Source organism: Mastigoproctus giganteus, chromosome 2, assembly GCF_048544385.1.
Source record: "Mastigoproctus giganteus isolate SK-2022 chromosome 2, ASM4854438v1, whole genome shotgun sequence".
Taxonomy (NCBI): Eukaryota; Metazoa; Arthropoda; class Arachnida; order Uropygi; family Thelyphonidae; genus Mastigoproctus; species Mastigoproctus giganteus.
The window spans coordinates 242727410-242739950 of record NC_143576.1 but is presented as its reverse complement, the minus strand read 5'-3'; the positions used below and the strand labels follow the sequence as shown (position 1 = coordinate 242739950).

The 12541-nt window shown below is 41.4% G+C and overlaps 1 protein-coding gene across 1 annotated transcript in view; it reads right to left on the bottom strand.

The window, feature by feature from the left end:
• The window catches only part of LOC150090325 (uncharacterized), a 97772-nt gene extending 97402 nt beyond the window's left edge, over positions 1–370 (bottom strand). The window contains exon 1 of the mRNA XM_090389801.1: positions 166–370. The gene's annotated coding sequence lies outside the window, so the exon portion shown is untranslated. The remainder of the gene's footprint in view (positions 1–165) is intronic.
• Positions 371–12541: the final 12171 nt, after the last annotated feature.

Below are 12541 nucleotides of genomic sequence, written 5' to 3'. Positions count from 1 at the left end.
AATTAAAAGGGAGGAAATTTCTAATTAAAGCTACAATAAACTGTTACGTGTAATTGTGTATGTTTAGGTATACAATTATCACATTGTGTAGAGGTAAACTCTATTGGTGGGTGAAGGCAGTAGGTAACAGAGCATGATCGCAAGTACGGAAAGATTCATTTTTACCTGAGAATGAAAGAGTTGAAAATCACTTGATTTCTCTATCGGAATATGTTTAAATTGTAGGAGTTTACTTATGATCTTGAGAAATAAGATTTGTGAGGTCTTGAATCCTCCAGAACCAGAGTACCCTTCCTAATTCCACTCCACCAAACAAAAACCCTAATCTTCACGCTATAATCAAACAACTTTCTATCATGGCTCCCATACAACGGCTTGAAGCAAGAAATCTAGGATAGCCTCGAAAGAAGGTTCCACTAAAAAATGTAGAACCACAATCCAATAGAAGCCCAAATGAAAATTTAGTATAGAATAACGAATAATAATAAAAAATAGTAGAGAATAACGAATAATAATAAAAAATAGTAGAGAATAACGAATAATAAAAAATAGTACAGAATAACGAATAATAAAAAATAGTAGAGAATAACGAATAATAAAAAATAGTACAGAATAACGAATAATAAAAAATAGTACAGAATTAAATGAAATATTTTTAACACAAATAATTTTTTTTAAGAAAAGAACATAGCAAGTGATTGGAGAAAAAATATAACAATACTAATTTATAAAACTGGAAATAAATAGCCGAAAATTTCGGAGGCATTAATTTCTTAAACACGTCATTAAAACTACAGGTATATATTCGCTGACCAAAAAATTTTGAAACTTTTTAGGTTGGCGTCAACAGATAAACGTATGCAATGCAATTACCAGCATTTTTTTATGCTAGTAATTATCAATCAGACTATACATTAGCTGTTGTCAGCCTGCTGTCTGCGCGGTACCACAGTGGTATCGTCACCGTCCTCCACACACCAAATGGAAATAGGCCCGGGTTCGAATCCAGTCGATGACGCGAGGAACTTTAATGGGCCCTTTTCACTCCGTGGCTGAGTTAGTCGGTCTCAGGCTTAGATAGCTAGGTTTTTCCCCAGAAACTGGGGTTTTTTCGTCCAGCAAAACATGCAAATCGATCAGAGAAAATAGGTTATTATTATTATTATTATTAGCCATATGGTACAAAGAAGCCTGAGGCTTATGCTGCACCAGCCAAAAAAAATTCTCGAGTTACCTTAAGAGAGACAGAGAGAAGTAGAAAGGAATCATCAAGAAAGAGAAGAATGACGATATCCAGCTTAGGACATTGGGTTTTCCAAACATATATACGGGTATATATTAGAAATAATGGGTGGGCCTAATATATTAATTTAATTTGATTTGTTGTCAGCCTGCTGCTTGTTGAATGTCTCAATCCCTACTGTGTATTCTGAAAATACAGTACACAGGTAATTGGACAAACAAGGCTGACGACAGATGATATCATATTTTTGATCTTAGAAAGGCATTTTCACACTGTTGAACATGGAAGACTTCTGAACAAATTGGAGCAGTGTGGCATTGGAGGCAAATTGCTGAAATGGATAAAGGGATGGTTGAGTTGGAGAAGACAGAGAATGGTAATCAATGACACTGCTAATCGTGGACTAATCTTATTAGTGGAGTCATTCAGGGTTCAGTGTTGGGTCCATTGTTGTTTTCTGTATTTATAAATTATATTGATCAGGGTATATCAAGTTTAATGTTCAAGTTTGCAGACGATACGAAGGTTGGCAGGGTTATTAAGTACAATAGTGACAGTATGCTGCTGCAATAGGATCTAGAAAAATTGAGTAGATGGGCTGGGAGGTGGCAAATGAAGTTTAGCATTGACACATGTAAAGTACTACATATGGAAAGGAGTGACCCCAGAGTAACATATCAAATCTGTGATACTATACTGACAGTCGTAGAGAACGAAAAGAACCTGGGGGTAATGTGGCAGGCAGATATGAAGTTTTCTGAGCAGTGCAGATGGTCTGCAGGAGTAGCTCATAGTGTATTGTCAATGACTTACAGGAATTTTTCTAGCATTGATAAGGAGGTGATTATCCCCTTGTATAAAGCAATGGTCAGGCAACACCTTGATTACTGTATACAGGTCTGGAGGCCTCATTTTAAGAAGGATATAGAGTTGTTGCAGCGAGTACAGAGAAGGGCAACAAGATTAGCGAATGGAACAAAGGATTGCTCTTACGAAGAAAGACTTAAGTTTTGCAAATTACAGTGCTGGAGACTAGGCACCTGCGAGGTGATCTGATTGAGGTGTGTAAAGCCTGGAATGGTTTGAGCATGCTCAATGTTAGCATTAGCATTAGTAGAGGCATATGATGCAAGAAAGCAAGCTTATGCAGCATCAGCCAAACAAAAAAAAAAAAAAACCCTTCCACTTCACCCCTCCATTCGTTGGAAATACCTGTCCAGCTGAGCCTTAAACTTATTTAGGCTATCAACCTCCACCACAAGGGATGGCAGTCTGTTCCACCAACCAACCACCCGCTGGCTAAAAGCAAATTTCCGCACGTCTATCCTACATCTGTCTTTCCTCAATTTGAATTTATGCCCTCTTAGGTGATTATTCTGAGCAAGAGGCAGTATCCCATCAGCATTGAACATACTCAAACCATTCAAGGCTTTGTACACCTCTATCAGATCACCTCACCGCTGCCTAGTCTCCAGACACTGTAATTTGCAAAACTTAAGCTTTTCTTCGTAAGAACGCACCTTTGTTCCATTCACTAATCTTGTTTCCCTTCTCTGTACTCGTTCCAGCAGCTCTGCATCCTTCTTGAAATGAGGCCTCCAGACCTGTATACAGTACTCTAGGTGTGGCCTGACCATTGCCTTATATAAGAGAATAATCAACTCCCTATCCCTGCTAAAAAAATTTGTGTATATCATTGATAAGACACCATGAGCTACTCTTGTAGCCCGTCTGCACTTCTCAGACAACTTCATATCTGCCTGCACAATTACTCCCATGTCCTTTTCATTCTCTACCACTGTCAGTGAAGTACTACAGAGTTGCTACGTTGCTCTGGGGCTGCTGTTTCCCATATGTAGTACTTTATAATTGTCAATGTTAAACTTCATTTGCCACCTTTCAGCCCATCTGCTCAACCTTTCCAGATCCTGTTGCAGCAGCATAGCGTCAGTAGCGTCCTTAACAACCCTGCCAACCTTTGTATCGTCTGCAAACTTGGACACTAAGCTTGATATACCATCATCAATATTATTTATAAATACAGAAAACAAGAATGGACCCAACACTGAACCCTGAGGGACTCCACTAATAACATTAGTCCACGATGAGCAGTGTCCCTTAATTACCACTCTCTGTCTTTTACCACTCATCCATCCCTTTATCCATAGCAACAATTTGCCACCAATGCCACACTGCTCCAATTTGTGCAGCAGATTTCCATGTGCAACAGTATCAAAAGCCTTTCTAAGATCCAAATATATATATAATATCAAAGTTATTCCCTGCATCCAATTCTTTTGTGACTACACCATAGTATCCAATAAAATTGATCAGGCAAGACCTTCCTTTAACAAAACCATGCTGTGTCTGAGCTATAACTGAATTCTTGTCCAGATGATCCTGCAGTGCTTCTTTAAGCAGTGCTTCCATTAATTTTCCTGGAACAGAAGTTAAACTCACAGGTCTATAATTACTTGTGTCAGCCTTTGATCCTCCTTTGGGATTGGAGTAACATTGGCACATCTCCAGGGTGTGGGTACCTCCCCTGAGTCCAAGATAGCTCTCATAATTAGGGCTAACGGATTGCTTACTTCCTTTGCTGCCTCCTTTAATATAACTGGATAGATCCCATGCACGCCAGGTGCCTTTCTTGTATTTATTTTAAACAATTTCTCCTCCACTTTACTCTCAATTATTACAAGATCATCTAGCTCACTGCCAGTGTTTACTTCATCTATGGCATTCCCCTTCCTGAATAACTCCTCATGTGTGAATGTAGATGCAAAATATTGATTTAGTTTGTTAGCTACCTGAGCAGGATCATGAACAGTTGGACCATCAATATCAAGTCGACCAATCTGATTCATCCCCTTCCTTCTAGAGTTTACATAAGTAAAGAGTTCCTTGCTGTTTTTCTTTGCATCCCTTGCCAAATATTTCTCGTAATCTGCCTTCGCCTGCCTAACCTCCTTGGTAACTTGGTTGCAGATCAACTTATATCTATTATAGGCTTCTGTATCACATGTTCATTTATACGTATCCCATGCATTTTTCTTCTCTGCCATATGTCTCATTAGTTCATCTGACATCCATTTAGGCCTGAACCTTGAACAATATTTCTTAATTGGCATGTAAAACATAATGGCTTCCAAGATAACTTCTTTGAATGCTTCCCATTTTCAGTTTGGTATTGGTAACATCATCAATTGGTCCCACTGTATGGAATTTAAATACTGTCTCAGACCATCGTAGTCGCCTTTACGAAAGCAATAACCCTTCCGTTTACCCCTGATGGTAGTTACCTCCTTCAGTAAATCACACTTCAGAACACTGTGATCACTGCCACCTCGTGGTTTCTGCATCTGCAGATTCTTAATGCATGAAGAATCACTATTGATAATCAAATCAAGAGTATTGCTCCCTCTAGTTGCCACCCGAACACGCTGATTTAGAAAACAGTCATCCAATAAATCCACAAAAGCCTTGCTAGTGTGTGAGTGACCAACCCACAAATTCCAGTGACCAACCCACAAATTCCACAAATTATAAGATTCTCTGATTTACTGGCCCACCCTATTTCCCTGTACAGTTTCTTATTATAGTCATCAGAGTCATTAGGCCTATAGCACATTCCTACTCTCAATTTTGATCTCCCAAAGCTTATGTCACAACACACTGACTCGACACTGTACTGTCCAGTGATGCCGACTGGCTTCACTTCCTTGGATTTTATGTGTTTCTTAACTAATAGCATAACCCTTCCACCCTTCCTATCCTGTCTATCCTTTCTGTAGACGTTGTACTCCCCAAATTCCAGTTCTGCATTCCTGATATCTGTGTGACACCACGTCTCTGAAATCCCCACAATATCTGCCTTGGATGTTTTGAGCAATACCTCAAATTTATCAAATTTATTTACAAAACTCCTAGCAGTGGTGTACACGCAAGTATTCATGCACGTGTTCTTTTTCTTAGCTACCCTAACACAACCCATGTGTTTACTTGTACCCCAATGACTCTCAGCAGTCTGTGAAATATCCTCCATCTTATTTTCCAGGCTGCTGCTCATTGCAATAGAAGCTGTGCAAGAATCCCTGTCACTTCTGCCAGTGGCTACTGTTAATCTATTAGTCCTTGTATGCCCCCGAATCTAGCAGTTTTCCGACCCACCTAACACTGCCTCGATAGCATCAGTAAACATTCTTGCACCCTTTCTATTTAAGTGTATCCCATCCCTGTAGAAGCAGTCTCTCCTGTTAACAAGTACAAACCAGGTTGAAAAAAATTCTACCCCTTGAGTCTTGCACAATCTTTCCAAGGCCAAATTGATCGACAGGGCTCTCATCATATACTCCCTCCTATCGTGTCTGGGCAGAATTGCAGACACTTTCCAATTCAACCCTAATTCACGGCTGTTTTTCAACAGTGACCTGTTCTTTTTAAGTAATTCCGCCGGTCTCCTACTGTTAATATCATTAGTGCCAACGTGTACAACGATATCACCTTTTGTGCCCTTAAAAGATGATATCCGCTTTACAACCTCATCAACCTTTGCCCCTGGCAGACATATCCTGGTCCTGTTCCACCTATCCTTTTTACAAAGCATGTTTCCCGTTTCCCTGGCAATAGAGTCAACAACAACTACTAGTTCCTTTGGGACCAGCGCATTCTGCTTTAGGGGTTGCCGCTGTGTTGCGTGATACTCAAGTGCAAGCTCTGGCGTTGGTGTGGGCAGCTGAGAGCTTGATGGGCCCCTCAATTTTAATCCTTCGAGGACATCCACCCTGTCCTTCAAGCTCTCATATAGGCCCATAACAACGCTGAGTTGTCGCCTGATTTCCTTACACTCCTTGCATCGCGCACATACAAACACATCCCCCATGGCAGTATCATGTCCCATACCTGACTGTCCACAAACATCGAGCAAATAGCGCATTTTAAAAGGCTGTGATTAAGAGGGCAACTGCCCCCTCCTCAGTTTTCCCCTGAGCCACAACACTTCCATTAGCTTGAGCCTTTTGCTTTTCTGCTCTGGTATGAGTCTTCATTTCGATTTAATTTCGATAAAATTTCAATTTCAGTACAAAATGTTGATGGGTTTGTTCCTCGTGCTCAGAATAATCACTGAGAGGGCATAAATTCAAATTGAGGAAAGACAGATATAGGGCAAATGTGCGGAACTTTGCCTTTAGCCAGCGGGTAGTCGGTTGGTGGAACCGACTTCCATCCTTTGTTGTGGCAGTTGATAGCTTAAATGAATTTAAGGCTGAGCTGGACAGGTACTTGGAACGAACGGAGGGGTGAAATGGGAGCTTTTTTTTTTTTTTTGGCTGATGCTGCATATGTTTGCTTTCTTGCATCATGTGCCTCTACTAATGCTAGTATATAATCTGATGATGGGTACAAGCAAAATTTGCGAAACGTCACTTTAATATATAAGAATTTAGTTATTAACTGAAAAAAATTATCTTATTGTTCACTTTTCTGAGCAATGCAGACAAGCTGCCAGAGCAGGTTATGGGGAATTGTCAATGATATGCAGGAAATTTGCTAGTAGGGAAAAGGAGAAAAGGAGTTGATTATCCCTTTCTGTAAGGCAATGCCTTGACCGATATGCAGTACTCAAGGCACGGCCTGAGTACTGCATATCGGTCTGGTGGCCTCATTTTATGAATGATGTAGCATTGCTTTGGTGTGTGCAGCGAAGGGCAACAGGCCGTGCAGTACTCAGGCCGTGCCTTGAGTACTGCATATCGGTCTGGTGGCCTCATTTTATGAATGATGTAGCATTGCTTTGGTGTGTGCAGCGAAGGGCAACAAGACTGGTGAGGGGAATGAAGGGGTGCTCTTAACTAGAAAGGCTTATGCTCTGCAAATTGTAGCGGCTGGAGACTAGGCAATGGTTCAGATCTGATTGAGGTGTATAAGGCCGTGAATGGGTTGAGCACGTTGAATTCTGATGGAATTCTTCCACTTGCTCAGATTTTGAACCCGAGGGGCATAAATGCAAATTGAGGAAAGACAGTTGTAGAAGAGATGTGCGGAAATTTGCTTTTAGTCAGTGGGTAGTTAATTGCTAGAACAAACTTCCGTCTGTCGTTGTGGTAGTTGATAGCTTAACTAAATTCAAGGAGGAACTGAACAACCTTTTAGAGATGTGTGAAATTGTTTTTTTGCCTGTTACTACATAAACCCATATGCTTACTTTCTTGCATCACATGCCTCTACTACTACACTGGTGTGCAAAACGTAATGACCAACACTATTTCTGAAGGTGACAACCATAAAATCTTTACTGATGACAGTAGATTCAGTCTCAGCAGCGATTCCAAAGTCAGCTAAACTGGCAAGTGGTTGGCACACGGTATCACTCCACAAACATCACTGAGAGGGATCGATATGGCGGTCGAAGTGTTCTGGTCTGGGGAGGCGTTATCTTGGATGGACGTACACAACTCCAGATACTGGAAGGCGTACTGTAACTGGTGCTCCCTACTCTACTGAGGTAATCCTTCCCCATTTGCGTCTGTAACGAGGTGCCATTGGACCCTAGTACGTGTTTATGGATGATAACGCCACATCCCATCGCACTGCAGCGGTTGATATGCTTTTGCAAAGTGAGGATATTGTTGGCCTGGATTGGCCTGCCCGTTTTCTCTGACCGATCTAAATCCCATCCAACATATATGGGACGATCTGGGGAGACGCCTTGCGGCACGTCCACACCCACCAGAAAATTTCACCAGCTGAAGATGGCGCTGACAGAGGAATGGACGATGTTACCCCAAGAACTTTTCAAAAACATTGTTCTAAGTATGGACAGGCGGTGCAAAGCCTGCATCGACATTAGGAGTGGCCATATCTCTACTGAAGGCCACCTCTTCCCTTTGTTCCATCTTTGGCAGTGATGCATCTGTATCATAGCAGCCAGTGCTATGTTGCCATTTTTGAATCAAGTCCCTTTGAGTTTTGTTTCTGTTGTTTTGTCGGTGTTGTTTCCTTCATCGTTTCTGTACCTCACGAGGTTCCTTTCGCAGGCTTTTCCCATATTCAGGCCACTCCTATGAGAAGCTACAGGTGAAAACCTGACTGGTCGTTAAATTTTGCACACCAGTGTACTAATACTACTTGGTATAAAAGTGGTCATTATTAAATGCATAATTCTATGCAAAAGCACCACGTAATGCCCTTCCCGAACTAAAATAGATAAGAGTTTCGTTCCAACAATCGACTCTCTGCTTGCTGAAGGTAATCTTCCGCACATTTGTCTTGCAATGATCGTTCCTCAATTTGAATTGATATCCCATCATGCGCGTAATCTTTGCAAGAGGGAGAATCCCATCAGCATTGAACATGCTCAATCCAGGGCGGGATTTACACATAAGCCAAAAAAGCTACAGATTAGGGCCTCATATTACAAGGGGCCGCTCTCTTACTTAAAAATTATTTTTTAATATTGTCACAGTGAATCGGTGAATGGTCTCATACATGTTATCGCTTAGGGTTACAATAAGTTTAAATCCCGCTTTGGCTCAATCCATTCAATGCCTTAAACATCTCAGTCAGATCAACCCACAAGAGCATATCATCTAGGTTTTGCAATTTTCAGAACTCATTTTTTTCTTGGTAAGACCACCCTTTTGTTCCCTTCACTAATATCGTTGCACTTCTTTGCATCCATTGCAGCAGATCGATATTCTTCGTAAGCTGAGGAATCCAGACCTATACACAGCACTCAAGCTGGAAAAGTTCCTGTATATCATTGATAAAAAAAACCCTATTAACTGTCCTGGCAGCTGCATTGCTAGGCGAACTTTATATCTGATCGCACAATTTTCCTCAGGAATTTTTGATTAATTCGAGTATAGGGCCATATAGTTAATACGTTAACCTGGGATCACTGCTATCCATATGCAGTATGTTGCATTTGTCCGTATTGAACTTCAATGGCCATTTTTCAACCCATCTGCCTAATTTTTGTAGACTTATTGCAGTCGCTTGCTGTGATTATTGTCATTAAACACTATACTAACCAATTTATCACCTGCAAACTTAGACATTAAACCTGATGTACTTCATTAAAAACTTATTAATATAGAAAATATTAGAAAACCCTTTCGCTATTTCGAAAGGGTCACTCACGAGCTGGATTTAGGGAATAATTTCGACATTGTTTATTTAGATTTCAGCAAAGCTTTTGACTCAGTCCCACATGAGCGGTTGCTTTATAAGCTGGAACAGGTTGGAATCACTGGGAAAATCCTTAGATGGATAGAAGGATGGCTTCAGGGCAGGAGGCAGAGGGTTGTGATAAATGGCTATTCCTCAGATTGGGTTGATGTAAGAAGTGGGGTTCCCCAAGGATCAGTATTAGGACCACTGTTGTTTTTAATTTTCATAAACGACATTGATGAAGGGATAGAGGGCGTGATGTCTAAATTTGCAGATGATGTTAAAATTGGGAGAGTAGTTAATGATCACTGTCAAGCTGAGCTTCTTCAGAGAGACCTAGATAGACTTCAGGAATGGTCAGAAAAATGGCAGCTGTGCTTTAATCCAACAAAGTGTAAGGTATTACACCTGGGAAACAGTAATCCCAAAAAAACGTATTCACTTGGTGGAGTTCAACTAAAGCCAGTACTGGAGGAAAGGGACTTGGGTGTTACGATACGGTCAGACATGAAATTCTCTGAGCATTGTAAACAGGTTGCAAGGAAGGCCCATGGTGTCCTATCGATGATCTATCGAACTTTTGCAAGTAGAGATAGGGACGTGATAATCCCATTATATAAGGCTTATGTTAGACCACACTTGGAATACTGTGTTCAAGTATGGAGACCGCACCTGAAGAAAGACATCGAGCTTCTTGAAAGGGTGCAAAGAAGGGTAACTCGCCTGGTGAGATCGGCAAAAGGGCGTCCTTATGAAGAAAGACTTCGAATATGTGGGTTGCAGAGTTTGGAAACTAGACACCTTAGAGGAGATTTGATTGAGGTGTTTAAGGCTCTGAGAGGCATCAGTAAAATGAATGAGGACAAAATTTTCAAGATTATAAATGATGCTAGAACTAGGGGACATAAATTCAAGTTACGGGGGGAAATGTTTAGATTGGATTGCAGGAAGTTCTATTTTAGCCAGCGAGTTATAAATTACTGGAATAAGTTGCCTTCATGGGTGGTAGAGGCCGACAGTTTGGGGAAATTCAAAGGTCATCTGGATAGTACTTTCGGGTAAGGGAAGCACATAGGTTGATAGGTTTAATTTCCTTTTTATTTTATTTTTTTTATTTATTAATTATTATTATTTAGTTATTTATTTATTTATTTTTTTTTTTTTTTTGTTTTTATCATTGTTTTGTTCGGATTTTTTTTTTTTTTTTTTTTTTGGCTGGTGCAGCATAAGCCATAGGCTTTCTTGCACCATGCGGCCGTTACTAATACTAATACTAATACTAAAATACCGGCCCAGCACTGAACTCTGTGGCACTCCACTGATAACATTAGTTCAAGAAGAGCAGTGTCCATTAATAACCACTCTCTATCTTCCTCCATTCATTCTTTTATTCATATTATAATTTTCCATTAAGGGCACACTGTTCCAATTTGTACAGCAGCCTTTTATGTGCGACTGTACTAAAAGATTTTCCAAAATTCAAATATACAGGGTGTCTCAAAAATATTGGTACAAACGTTTAGGGGAAGTATGTAACATCTAAAGGAATGTGAATCGCATAGGAACCCATAACCGGAACCGTCACCTGAAAGTAGTAGCAGAGGCACAAGAAGGAAAAATGACACAAGACAGTAATTAGTGGCAAACATTTATTTGACATAATATTAACAATGGAGTACGAGATGGATGCATTTCATGATGTTACAACTGATGCGCGAAGGTTCCACCATGAGACGGGATGCATGCATGACACCGATGCAGCATGGATTGGCGGACACGGTCGAACACACCTGGAGTTTCTTTGACAGTAGCAGCAGTGCAGACGAGTCGCGCCACGAGATCCATTTCCGTCTTCACAGACGATTCATACACGATAGATTTGAGGGCCCCCCACAGAAAGAAATCGAGGCTCGATAAATCAGGCGAGCGTGGGAGCCAGGCAACGGGTCCACCACGGCCAATCCATCGACACCCAAAACGCCTGTTCAAATGGTCACGAACACACCTTCCATAATGGGCAGGCGCCCCGTCATGTTGAAACCAAATGTTGTGTCTCACATTTGCTGGAACATCGTCAAGTAACCCTGGTAGAACTTGTTCAAGAAAGATCCCATATTTAGCGGAGTTCATGCGGGATGGTAACAGATATGGGCCAACTAAGCAGTCACGGACCATAACTGCCCCCACATTGATTGCGAAGCGATGTTGTGCCGCATAGGGGCGCACACCGTGTGGGTTGTCGTGAGCCCACACATGAGCATTGTGCTGATTGAATAAGCCTTTCCGAGTGAAATAAGCCTCATCCGTTAACAAAACATAGGCTGGACCCGTTGTCTTGAACACTTTCTTGGAGAAACCACTACGCAAAAGTCACACCTGCAGGATGATCTTGGGGAAGCAGTAACTGAACCCTTTGGAGATGAAAGGGGTGTAAGGAATCGTTGTGCCAGACATGCTGTACGCTGCAACGAGACACTCCTAAGGCAGAGGCAACGGCACGTGTGCTGGTAATAGGATTATTCTGGACGCCATTCAACACACTTTCTTCCATGGCGGGAGTTCGTGTCGAACGTGGTCTGCTCGCACTACTCCTGTTACCTCTAAATGACCCATAATCGCACAAATTTTGATGCACACGCGCAAACAAACGGTGGTCCGGTACGTCTGTCTGGGGAGCGCTCTTCATAAATTCGTTGAGCGGCTCGTCCATTGCCCTCTGCTAATCCATACACTAGGTGCATGTCTGGAAGCTCACAGTTCGTATATCGATGCATGCTCTTCGTGCGGCGACTACTGCTTGAATGAGTAAACCAGAAATTTTCCCTCTCGCGAACTGATGAACAGCGCCGTCTACCGACTTACGGTGGAGTTTCCGGTTATGGGTTCCTATGTGATTCACATTCCTTTAGATGTTACCTACTTCCCCTAAACGTTTGTACCAATATTCTTGAGACACCCTGTATATCAAACTTATTTTTTTGATCCAGTTCCTCGGTTATTTCCTCACAGAATCCAATCAGATCAGTCAGAGAAGACTTCCCCTTAACAAATCCACGTTGTGTGTGCAGTATAATTGCGTCCTGCCTAGATGGTCCACATTCATTCTTTAACCAGTAACTCAGTTAT